General features: G+C 24.5%; 1 protein-coding gene across 2 annotated transcripts in view; it reads right to left on the bottom strand.

The window, feature by feature from the left end:
* The window catches only part of LOC122531826 (protein windpipe), a 39842-nt gene extending 25899 nt beyond the window's left edge, over positions 1-13943 (bottom strand). For both annotated transcript variants that reach the window (XM_043660064.1, XM_043660063.1), the window contains exon 1: positions 13627-13943. The gene's annotated coding sequence lies outside the window, so the exon portion shown is untranslated. The remainder of the gene's footprint in view (positions 1-13626) is intronic.
* Between the last annotated feature and the right edge of the window lie 73 nt (positions 13944-14016).

The raw sequence follows: 14016 nt of genomic DNA, 5'->3' as shown, positions 1-14016 counted from the left end.
TCGGAATATGCTTGAAACGTAATTAGTTTCACGTGCAAGTTGTCTTAAATTAATATGTAGATTTTCATGGACTTTGGCGATGACGTTTTTTTGGTTAACAAAATGGATAACAATTTTATGTATTTCTTTCTGTCGACCAGCTTCACGAAATGTTTTAGTGATATTTACGTATGTAATGACGCGATGGACGAAATTCTTTTTTATAAATTCGAAAGCTTCTCTCAGATACTGGCAAGCCTTGCCATAAATGAAAATCATTTTCTTGTTCTGAATAACTAATTATGGATCACTTGTCGACTTGATACACCAAGAGAATTAATAATGAACAATGCTTGAGAGAACTAATAATAAACTAATTTCATAGTGTTGTAATAGTATTTGTTTACTTTCAAGATCACTTCTATTTCGTCTGCAATCTCACTTAACATAATTAATTTAAAAATATTAAAGTCCAAAGTCATTTAAAGATCATATCATAAACATATCTGAATGTATTTTTTCATGAGCTACGTGATGGAATAGAAACAAATACATGTTTCCTAGATAAAAAAAGAGCCAATAACCTTGAAAGAAACATTTAAAAAGATAACTCTATCTATCTCTACTAAATCTATTCTGTACTCTATCCGATTCGTCTCTTCAACCAGTTTAAGTTACGTAAGGAACGATTTCCATATTATCATTAATAAAGAAGATATTCAGGTAGTTGGTTTTCGTGAAACATCCTATATATTGTATATAATTATAATATGTAAATTTATTTCTGAATTTTAAATATGAACATGGATACTCCGATCTTTTGAAAAATTAAAAAAAATCTTTAATTGCCATTTATCATGACACACAATTAATTCTATTTTCCTGTCCATTGGGAAAAGAACTTTATAAACCATTATTATTATTATTATTATATAAAACAACACCAAGCGTATGTCTAAATATAAAATATGAGATTTATTTTCTGAACATAGAACATGAAATTGAATTTTTTAATATTTATTTTGGAATTTTTCAAGTGTTCTGAAAAAACTTCTGAAAAAATGAAGAATACTTAATTAGCGAGCCATTCTTCTTGATATTACACACAAACGATTGTTGGAAGATACGTAGTTTCTGAGAAAAAAAAATTCATTTTGACACGTTACGTGATTCATAGGTTACATAACGCACCGTATCACAATATTACATCAGAATTTCACCATACAGGTACACTGTGCTTTCGTTGTCCACCATCGATTTCGCATACGGTGAACGGAAATGGCGAACGTAATATGGATCACGCGCAACGCCGCTAACCGTTTCGAACAACGTGAAACAAATGCATGCAAGTAAAATGAAAAGAATGAAAGACCAGCCGAGAGAAGATAAAATGAATATGCCGAGGTTGTAGGTCATTCTGTCGACTTCAGAATATCAGCATTGCTAATATCGTCAGCAATGTCTTTTCCTGCTTTACCAGCCAACCGGATGAACGCACGCAATATTCCAACTTGCATCATTTCTGACAATTATTTGCGTGAATGTTATACAATGAATATTGATGATCATTAATTATCATACGATTCATTATAAAATTACCTCAGGCGATATTCTAGTTTAGAATGTTAAATTTTAAGTAATTTTCAGTTACGTTCAATTCATTTTTCCTAAAAAAAAAAACCACAAGACTTTCTGTAAAGACTTTTTGCACATATATTTATGGATATTTAATGTTAGAACCATCGATAATTAAAACCTAAAATTTCTATCAGAGATATTAAAGTAAAAAAATAATGAAAATTTAAAATATAATAGAGCACACAAGTTATCGTTTAAAACAGATCATTTAAATTTCCAAAAATATACTGTTTCAAATCTGTAAAATTTCCAACGAAAGTTTTTTGGTTATTTTGGCCAATTTAATAGTTTTAGTCTTAAAGCATAAAAATTAGTTTTTTGAAAGTAAGAATAATCATTACATAAGTTATGTTTCTTTAATAGAGTCCATTCAAAAATAAGAGTTTGATTGATACGATTAACTAAAATGAATCTGTCTTCATATTGTATTGTCTGAGTAAGATCTAAAAATTAGTTTAAAAATTAAACATTTCTTATATACAGTGAAATTATTATAAGATTGTTCATAATATTAAAAATTTTAACAAGATAAGAAATTTAATTAAAATTAAATATTATTTTAAATTAATTAAAAAATTTTAGTAAAAAAAACTTAATTATATAATAGAAAAAATTTTAACAATATTTCGTCTTAATAATTTCATTAATATAATCTGATTTACATATTAATATAGAATAGCAATATATTAATATCGAATATATTTACTTGAAAATGGCCCAAAGCTTTGTTTATATCTAACAGTACAATTGAGGAGTGCAAATATTCACAAATTTCTATTTAGATTTTTTTTGTAACATTAAAAAATTTCATATTTCTCCTTAATGCTTTCATCAACACAATCTGCTTTATGTACTTTGTAGAAATACAATATAATACTAATATGTATTTTACTCGAAAAGAGCCTGCACATCTTGCAACAGTATAATTATCTTGTATAAATCTAACACACATTCATTATTAGAAATATTTTATATGTAATAATTATTTTTAATTTTCTAAATATTAATATAATTCAAACTACACAAAGCTTTAATTGAAACTATACTTGTAGCTTCAATAAACACGATCATACTTTGTTGTCATTTGGAATTATACATCTTGAAAAATTAACTCTTATTATTCTATTTGACAAGACTGCTTGAGGAAAACTTTTTCTAGATGAATTAATGTAATAATTTTTTATGTTGCAAAGATACAAAGTATTCATTACCTTAATAGGAATGAAGAGATTTTATATATGAGCCTGATCAACTCCATTTTTCTATTAATTTCTTAATTTCTTTACATAAGTACAAAATTAATATCCAATTTTTAGGAAATGAATAATTTACTTTCATAAGTTCAGAAAATGATGCAAATAATAATAAATTCTAAGGTAAAGTTATAAAAACAATATTTATAATATCATTTTCTATACTTTGAAGTTAGTCAATTTTACTGAATCTAAACGAAAGTAGGTATTTGATATAAAAGGAACAGTTCAAGATTGCTATAGCTTTTTCATTTAATATTTTTGTACTTCTTTTACGCACTTCATACTCTATTTTTAATATAACAATATTTTTTTTATGATATTTTAATTTTTAATATTTTAATTTTTTTTCCTTATAATGCTTTAATTTTTGTATTTTTAATATTTCAATTTTCTTTCTTATGATATTTTAATCTTTGCACTTTTAATAATTTAATTCTTTTTATGATATTTTCATTTTTGTACTTGTAATATTTTTATTTTCTTTCTTATGATATCTTTTTATAATTTTCTAATGTAGCTCTAATTTTTCGTTTATTTCATACTCCTGTCACTAATTCTCTGCATTATTCTTCCTTCTTTTTATTATTATTCAGTTTTTTTCTTCTTTATTATTTTTCCCTTTTGTGTTAATTTTTTAACTTTTCACGTGTCAGTTATTGCGTCAACGCTTCCTTCTTGAAAAGTTTATGAAAACTTACAATACGTAAAGATACACGTTAGAAGATCAAAAAAATTCATAAATTAAACAAGAACAACCAAGTAACAAGCTCTACTAATTGCTTTCATATTTCTGTGTAGTTTGAGGTATTAGATCAACATTGCCTTTGATGGAGTATATAACAGATAAACGGACTTGCGGTTTTGTGGGATATGTTTAATCGAAGGTTTGTAATTAATACCGAAAGAAAATTTCAATAAAAATGATAATATTTAAGCAGTTTCTATATCGATTATTTGTAAATCGAGAAGGCATTATTTGTAAATTGAGAAGATGAGTTAAACAACTCATTAAGTTTAAAATAAAATTTTTAAAATATATAAAATATATACTTGTATATATCGAAATTCAAAACGATATTATTTTTGAAATATTTATTATATTTATAAAACAAATTATCATTAAAATAAAAAGTTAAATAGAAAAATATTATTGTATGCTTCGCTATGTATTAGAAATTATATATAATTATATCAATCGATATTATGTTATATTTATTGCACAACTTAACTTTAGGCAAATGTAAAGTTCTATAGTATTTCTACAATCAAGTTTTTAGAATCAAAATTATACATTAAAGAATAAAGTTTCTTTAATTAGCCCAATCGATTGCAAAAATCAGAATTGATCTTTGAAATTATCTGTAGTTTTTATGCTAGTTTTATGCAGTTAATCGGTTTTTAAGTATTTCTTCCGGGAAATTGCGTCGATTTCTAAATGAATTTCTAATCATTTTAGTTACATAACAAATATTAAAACGTTTTTGTCAATGAATAATTAATAAAATAAAATAAAATAATAATTAAATGGATAATTAATCATTATATATTAAAAGTAATTAATATATAATATATAATATGAATGAATACATCGATACCGTAATTAAGTATATAAAGAAGTATTGTACAGAGATATAATTATTAAAATTAATTATAATTATTAAAATTATACATAATCAATGCTTTAAATAACAAACTATATTAGTAACTATATAGCAGATTTCAATGTATTTATAGAAAAAATATAAAATTGCACAAAATGTATGTAGTATGAAGAAAGATATGTATAAAATATTCAAAATATACATATTACTTTTTATAATACTTGATACTTGATACAACATAATTTTCTATCAGGATTCTATTCTTTAAATTACATTTCGAAAAATGTAGAAATCCACATTTTTTTAACAACGAATATTCTGATTTATTAGATGAATTTTTTCAACAGCATTAAGAATCAAGCAATGATTTATTATTATAAATACTTCAAGTCCTTGAAATTTTGTAAAATTATAAAATATAGAAGACATAATTATAAGATAATGATAAACGAAATATTGAAATTTCTTTTCAGGAAATATTGAAATTTCTTTTCCCAATTTTAAAAGATAGACTTTTCTATTATGTGATATGACATTTATTTCCAATAGATTGATAATAATGATCAATGGAAAAATTGAAAATTAATAAATTATTATTAATAAAGAAGAATAATGTACATAAGAAATTTTGTAAATAAAATATGTGAAATATATCATCTATTATATTAGAACATATATCTCCATATATCAGTATTATGTGCGAATTCGAAAACGAAATAAGTACTCTAAAGATTACTGTCCCTCAGTTATTTGTACAATTCTTAATTGATTTAATAAATATATTTCTATGTTACATAAATGATATTGAAAATTTGTTCAATGTAATGAATAAAAAAAAAAGAAATAAATATTGCGTTGATTTATGTTCGTCGCATATAACGATAACACACATTGATAAGTTTACGATAAAACATAACAAAATCAGCAAGAGTTCCAATAAAGTTTTTAGTTTGCTCGATTTGTGATAATTACGTATAATGTCACGTAATGATAAGTTCGTGTTCTTTGGAAAATTTTCAATTTATTGCCTGCAATTACGTTATATTAAATTCACATTAACTTTCGCATTACATGATTCCATATATCTTTAGATTTCATCATTATTTTAGATGTAATATTCAATTCTTATATTTATTTCTTTTATATTATAATGTTCTATTGTAATAAAATATTATATTTATACAATTATGTTTTCTTCATATTTAATTATGTTTTATATTTGTATCTTTGCTTTTAATAATAACCTACAGACATGGAATAAATTCTATACATATCAATAATTGACTATTAAAAATAAATAATTGTTATACATTAAATAACATAAATAACGAAAAAAAAGTAAAACAGACGAAATTTCTGCAATTTTATGGAGTATTATATTCTTAAGAAAAAAAAAAATGATAAGAAAATATATTATCACTTCGACAGTTTCACAATCAATGAATTGCAGAATATACTATTTACTCTAACAAGCTTATCATAGCATTAAGAAAACTTGTATTATTTAAATTTTTTTACTTCACTAAGACAGAAGTAAGAAATATTGATATCATTAGTTATGATATCTGTCTACGATACAAATTTGTAACTCTAGTAACCTAACTACATATATGCATATTTTTATTACATAATTTTGTGATTAATTTGTAACGGAATTATCAATATTAATGGGTCATGTAAACATACACTAAATGAACAGATTAGCACCCTAGAATAAATTAATAACACAAAAATACATCAGAAACTTAGAAAATATAATTTAAAATTTTCAATTCCTTGTCAATAATTTAATAATATAACTACTATTGCAATAATGAAACTTTTTTTTATGAAGTTATATTATATTTCTTTGTTGCTTGTTGGAAAATTCCGACAGGAGTATTTAACAACTCAAGAAAGACACGTGAAGCAAAAAACAAAAGAATAAAATTAATGCAAATAATCATAAAGCTAGAACTGTAGTAGTAAAAAAGTAGCTTCGATGACGTCTGATTTAACTATAAACATCGGAAAACTTATCGTGATATTATAATGCATTTTGCGTTGCATCAATTGGACTTTGTACTTTAGATATTCCTGGTACAAATCCTTTGATGCAAGTTAAATTATGTCATCAATAAATTATTGATAATTCTTCTAAAAAAACTAAAGCTATAGAATTTAACAATAGTTTTCAATATCAGTAAAAATCGTGAAAATATTACAAAATATTATGGCAGAACTTTATTTGTTCTATTGCAAAACATTCTTATTAATTGTGATGACAAATTATATTGGAAAATACAATACTACGGGAAGAGGATGAATCAAGAGGTCAAGTTTTAGTATTTTTCAGGAAACGAAAATTTATTTTTTAATAACGTTACAATTTCATGTTTTCTTCATATATTAAAATAAATGTAAAACTCAGGAAATTTTAACTCGATATAGACAATGATAACGAGTATACACACGAGAAACATGTTGAACTCAAATTAACTCAACTTAAGTTCAAAGTTTCTTAAAATTGACATTCCCCTTTTACTCTTGGATCCTTTATATAGTGTATTCCTATATAAGCGATTCCTGAATTTTTCATAAAATTATATTTCATAAAATGAAGCTACCATATTTTATGAAAATACAATAAAATGAAGCTACCACATTTAAGTAAACATAAAATGAGTATTATACATATACATGTATATAAATTTATAAATGTGTTATTAAAATAAAAATAGAAAATAATAACAAATTGTTTTTCGTAACGAACGTTATCACATCTAAATCATTAAACATCAGGTTGATCTAGATCTCATTGAGTTTCTACTTTAAAAGTGAGTTTACATAATTAGAATTAATGTTTGATAATTAGAATTTAATAGAAAATTTTGTTAAGGATTTATGTTAGGAATTCATATGAGGAATTTATAAAATTAAAGAAAATAATAAAACGAATATAATGAATGGATTTTCGAAGGAAATTTGAATGAATTCAATTTTTACATTTCAACATTTTTGGAATAAAATTAAAAAAAATTTTAGATATTTTTTATCGGATAAAAAATCAGCCCATTATTTCGTAAATTGTTTAATAAAACAATCTTCTTCCTTATTTTTATTCATAAAATATATAAGCTTCATTTGAGAAAACTTGAAACATTCTACATACTAATGCTAAGTATTTTTATTATAGCAAAGAACATTCTAGATATTATTTTATACACATATTACTTTTGTATTATAGTTTTAGATTTCTACTTGCTAAAAATTCTATAAATTTTTAATTACAAATTCATAATTAATAAATTACTGCTATAAATAATATTTATATCATAAATTCTGAATTATTCTATCAAAAGTATAGAAAACATTATGGAAAAAGAAGTATGGATGCAATCATATAAGTTCATAATTTTAATAATAAACACAAATAAATATTTTTAATTAATAACAGAAAATTTAATAACTAACAAATTTATAGTTGTCACAATCACTAAATTAGAAAGAAGAAACTACAATATAATTATATACATATAGCATTCAGATACTGTATAAGTTATATTTCTGTTACAATATTTAACACCCATTATAAGCCAATTCACGCGTCAATTATACGAATTTCTATCAATCGTCGCTTAATATCAGCAATCATTTCCAATCAGTATCATCTTAATTATGCGAAGATAAATCGATGCTTCGAAGAAATTGAATACTTCACTCAGAAGAATATTTATTTCAGAAGAATATTTATTTAAACTAGATTACAAAATATTATCACACAAATAGAGAATGTCGAATTATTTGATCAATGCATAAAAAATATAAAATGTCCTGGTATTGAAAATACAACTGGAAAGAAAGCGATTCTATATGAAAAAATATATAAAATAAAATAAAAAATAAAATTTTTCCATTTTTAAGAAAATATTTTTCATTTTCATGAAAAAATATATAAAATAAAATTTTTCTATTTTTAAGAAAACATTTTCCACTTTCATGAAAAAATATATAAAGAATAAATAATAAAATTTTTCCATTTTCTATTATAAACATACACTTCATAAATTTTGGCTTAACAAACATATACTCAATATGTTCGTAATATATTTTTAAATTGAGTTTTCTTAAAAACGATACGTCTTGTAAAAAGATCATACCTACACTTTTGACTTATTTTTACAAGTAGAATAATTCCCTTCATTATTTACTCTTAATCTTTTATTTATTAAATTTACTCTTAATCTTTTATTTATTTACTCGTAATCTTATTCTTATTTTTGAAATGATAGAAGTGGCCTTGAAATCTTGAAAACGCTTCCACCTAGATAAATCCAATGGCCATCGTAAAATGTCTCTTTCGAAACATTTTAAATTTTATTTGAAACATTATTTGCGATAACGAATACTTTGAGATAATCGCGTGGAAAGATTAAAATGGAACACCCTATATATGTATGTATATAAAAATTATTCCGTGTGCATCTATTATTCTATAAGTGTCCGAATACTTTCATGAATCACTGTGTAGTTACGTGTCTACACTCATACTTAAGTGTATACCTGTACGACCTTAAGTTCTAGTTGTGGCCCGAATAGGTATTGTGCAACACGCTAATCAAAAGCAACGTATAATTCTATCTACAACAAATCCAATGTCATCGCCTTTGAAATGAAACATTTGTATCTTTAGTGGAGCTATTTAAACCCGAAATAACTCACTATGGAACAAAACTACTACAAGTTGCATGGCCTTTAAGGGATCTAATAATAACTACACACTTTAGTGAAATGACGATGCTAATTTTCACACAAATTAAGGTTTCGTCAAGTGACAAATTTAACATAGAATTGAATAATATTGAAATCTTTATTTATTTGCGTTGAAATTTTAATTATATTTGTAAAAATGTATGTGTGCAAATTTATATAATTATAACGAGCTGTATCGTTTTCTTTGTTTTTTAATAAATGGTTAGACTATATATTCACGATTATATTTTTTTATATATATAAGTACGATAATACATGTATATTTTTTAGATAAGAACATTTTCTTTTTTCTTATATAATTATATCAAATCGTAACTTGACATAAAAAGATACTAACATTAGAACCATCAGTTATTATTACGCATTAAAATATTCTTCATATAAATCATTGGAATTTAAATAATAATTAAAATGAATAGATCTATACAATCATTCGTCTAAATCCATCTACGTTTATAGAGAAATCATTATTAATTTTGACAAAAATATCCGTCATATTTATTTTGGGTTTGGTTAAATATTTGCTGAAATCAGTCATATTTACGAGTTTGCTAATATGAAGTTAACATGGTCAAAGATTGAAAGACAAGGAAAACAAACTCAAAAGGAACAGGTTACAACTTTCCTTGTCTTTCAGAGAATAAGTTTCACAAGTTAAAATTAAAATTTACACTATTTAATTAAACCAAAATTTAAACTTCCATCCACGTTATTTTATACTTTTTTTTACATAGATTTGATATGTGCAAAAGAATGGTACATTTCTATTTGAAATAATTGCAAAATGCACATACGTTATTGTATTTACGAAAATATTAGGTTGATGTATATGAAATATTATTTTTTAAATTTGTATAACTTGATCGTAATTATTTCTATATGTATCCAGTGCACTTTTCTAACTAGTAGATTCCACAGTTATAAGAATTATAAATTAAAAAATTAAAAGATTTTTGAAATGTAATTATTACATATACATGTAATACATATATTACAGTGAAATGTAATTATTACATATACAGTGTTTTCCATTTGTCACCTGTTTTAATTAATTTGTGTATTAAAAAATTATCTAATTGTAATGAAGGATATTTATAATCTTTCCCAAATACTAAATGTATGTATGTTTCTCAGTGCATATCTGTTAAATAAACTAATGTAAAAAAATAATGCTCTAATCATTTATGCTGATAAAATATATATAAAATAAATAAAAAGGTTTTGATGTTCTATTTATAAATTTTTTTAATATTCTACATATAACTGTAGTTTTTAATATTCTATATATAAATAATTTAAATAACAATGATTGAAATAAGTAGAGCTGTACAATCATGTCTCTATCTAAAAATATCTGTATCTTCTCAGCAATTGTAAGAAAAAGAATTTTAAATTTTTTATATTGGGTTATAAATGATTTATAGCGAATTTCTTCTTCTTCCATGTAATTGATAATTGACAACTGATAGATTCAATCTTCGAAGAAGCTATGTTTCATACACATCAATATAATAGTGTACGTGTTTATGCATATGAAGTCATTCATCTTCTTCTTGTCCTAACATTTTTTTTTAACTTCAAGCAAAAGACAGATTATAGTTTATAACACAGTGATTATTTGTAACAGTTGCATCCTGTATATAAAAAGAAAATTGACATTAATGTAGAAATTAAAGAGCGCACTATATCGTGACATAAGTTTAAGATAACAATTTTTCGAAATTGCTTCTTTCCCAAGTCGAAGGCGGGAAATACGCTTCGATGGCGTGACTAATCACGACATACGTAGCAATCCAATCACGCATACGTGTTAATCCGTCAATAATATCTCTATGTTAAAACAAAAATAATTTCCATTCATACTCCTACTACCACTATTTTTTATTTATTAAAGACCTCACGTTCATAAGAAAAAAAAAAATTGTTATATCATGTACAAATGACAAACGAACAGTCAATGCCTTCCATCATAGAAGGGAAATAGTGAATGAATGAAATAGTTGTAGGAGTAACGGAGGTGTGTCAACCAACTGACATCATCATAAGAGTTTACTACTATTGTAATTTATGTATAAAACTGAATATACAAAATCACTTTGCAAACGTTGAAATCGACTGAATATCAAAAAGCAATATACATTACTTACGATGATTTTACTGTCATATTAAATTATGACAATTCAACCTCACGATAAGATACCTTACATTTTGAAAGTAGTAACTTTCGATATGATTTATCTATTTTCAATATAAATATATCTAATCATAAAATATAATCATTAGTCAAATAAGAAATCGTATGTACTTATAAAAAAAAATTTCTATCTTGTTTTTTTTTATTTTTTATATTAAATAATGTTAATCCAACATTAATTTATTGAGATGGTTTGTAAGAGCAGAATAAAAAAGCTAGATCATTAGATTCGCAGAATTATTTAAACATTATGTACATATGTAGTATTAAAAAACTGAACCTTGAAAAAGCTCATTTTCTTGTTATACATTTTATTATACATTATGGTTACGACAAGATTAATAATCTTTGTTGTTAATTAGCTATTGCTAATTGAATAATCATGTAGATATGTTCATATTCGCAGAATTACAGAAGCAAGAAAATTATTAGGAATACGAGTTAATTACAATTTATATTTAATCTTTCCTTTATCTATTTCTAAAAACATTTAAGTGGAAATAACAAATTGAAAATATTTAAGAAGTAATTATTTTCTTATTCTCATATGTATTAATTTCAAATATCTATAAGTGTAAAATTATGAATAAAATTAGCCATATCTCAAAAATATGTTACCAAATAAATTGTAGAATATATGAATATTTTTTCACCTTTAAACACACAAATTCAATTAATTAAACTAAACACACAAATTAATTAAATTAAATTAATTTTTGTTATTTAATAAATTTATACTGTAATGAATTAAAGTCATTTCACTAACTTTATTAAACTAATTAATAAATTAAATTAAATATAAGAAAATAGTAGATAATTTATATTAGTTTTAATACAGTGGTCAACGATGCAATGACTAGCGTTCCTATTTTATTGTATACTATTCTATTTCTATAAATATTTTATGAATTTCTATAAATTGTATTTTTACAAATATTATAAATAATTAAAGTAAAGCGAATATTAAAATAAGACTGGCTTAAAAAGAATTTTAAGTAACACTTTTATTCTAAAATTAAATATTCTGCCCACAAACAAAACATGTTGCAGTCAATATGTTAATAGAAAAGCACGCTATCAAGGTAATAAACTTTTTCAAACAACTTTTATAGTAAGTTTCACTTTATCAAAGTATTATAAAATATTAATAACAATATTAACCAGAAATATATATATATATATATCATAATAAATTATAATAATTTATTAATAAATTGATTCAATTTAGAATAAAATAAAAAAACTGTACTTTTAACATTGGTACTTCAAAAATGTAAACTATTGGGATAAATATATATATACTAAAATTTTAATCACTATAACAACAATAAAATAATATCTTTTGTTAATATAAAATCAAGGTAGTATTTTTATTAATTAATCTAAAATAATTGCATTAACAACAATAATGAATAATTCAGTTTGCACAAAGAAAAAAGAAATTTTAGCTTAATAGCATATTATTATTCATCATAAGTCAAAATAGAGTTAAACCATATTCCATTGACCGACCCTGACTGTCTGAAGGTTGTTTCTTACTTGATTTCTAGTGATTTATTCTAATTTTAGAAAAATACGGACATTAATGCAGGAAGAACTGCTTTACAAAAGTCATGAGATGTAAAATAAGAATTGAAATTTACACAACACGGATATAAATAACTATTCATTTCGACTATAAAGAAAGTGCAATTACCTATAAAATTAATAGCCACATTACGTACGTATTCTTAGTGAATTTTATCAGTCGAAAGACTATTAAAGTTACGCGCTAAAAACTTTATAATCATAGATTGCGTTCACGATAAAAATTCTTTATTGAGATTTCTTTTTGCTTTTCAATTTTCTTTTTAACAGAATCTTACAATATTTCTTTGTAAAAATCGTTCACTTGATGAAACGTGAAAATATACTAATAACAAAGTTAAAAATAAATTTCATCGTGAATTTCACTTGCAAGAACTAATTACAATTATATCACGTTCTGCCGGTCACACTAGTATCGAGATCTGTAACCGGTAAATGATAGAAAGCTGACTTAGCAGAAACGTCTTAATCCCGAATTAATTCAACGTCTCGATCCAGTTCGGAACAGGATTTTCAACTTGTGCCTGAATTTTCGAATTGATTCACTTCGAAAATGAAACGGAGTTACTCGCGGATAGAAAGCTTTTTCTAAATGTCTTGTGAAACCACGTGTCCTTACCTCCCAGACTCCAGTCGTTTGATATGTTATCCTACCGAGATATCCTTGAAGCGGCAAAATATCCTTGAATTATTGGGTTCACCGGCACTCGGGGAAAAGGTGAGGAAAGAACTGATAGAAACGTTATCGATGCAAAGTGTAATAAAAGAATGGTATCGGAATTTTGATAATACTCGAAGGTCGTTCGATCGGTTGTAGCGAAGGGGTCAGTTGAGGACCGGGGCAAGGCTGGTGCGCGCGAGATGAATTCGCGGCAAGATCGAACCGACGTAAGATACGATCTACCGTAGCCTGAAGCCGAGTTAGGACTGTGGACTCTGACAGTCCCACGAGCGAGAGAACGTAGTCAGCGAGCAGGGCTGCCAACTCTCCCGCTCGCTCTCTTGGCAC

Source organism: Frieseomelitta varia, unplaced genomic scaffold (assembly GCF_011392965.1).
Source record: "Frieseomelitta varia isolate USP_RPSP 00005682 unplaced genomic scaffold, Fvar_1.2 scaffold_418, whole genome shotgun sequence".
Lineage (NCBI taxonomy): Eukaryota > Metazoa > Arthropoda > Insecta > Hymenoptera > Apidae > Frieseomelitta > Frieseomelitta varia.
This window is presented reverse-complemented; position numbering and strand designations above follow the sequence as displayed.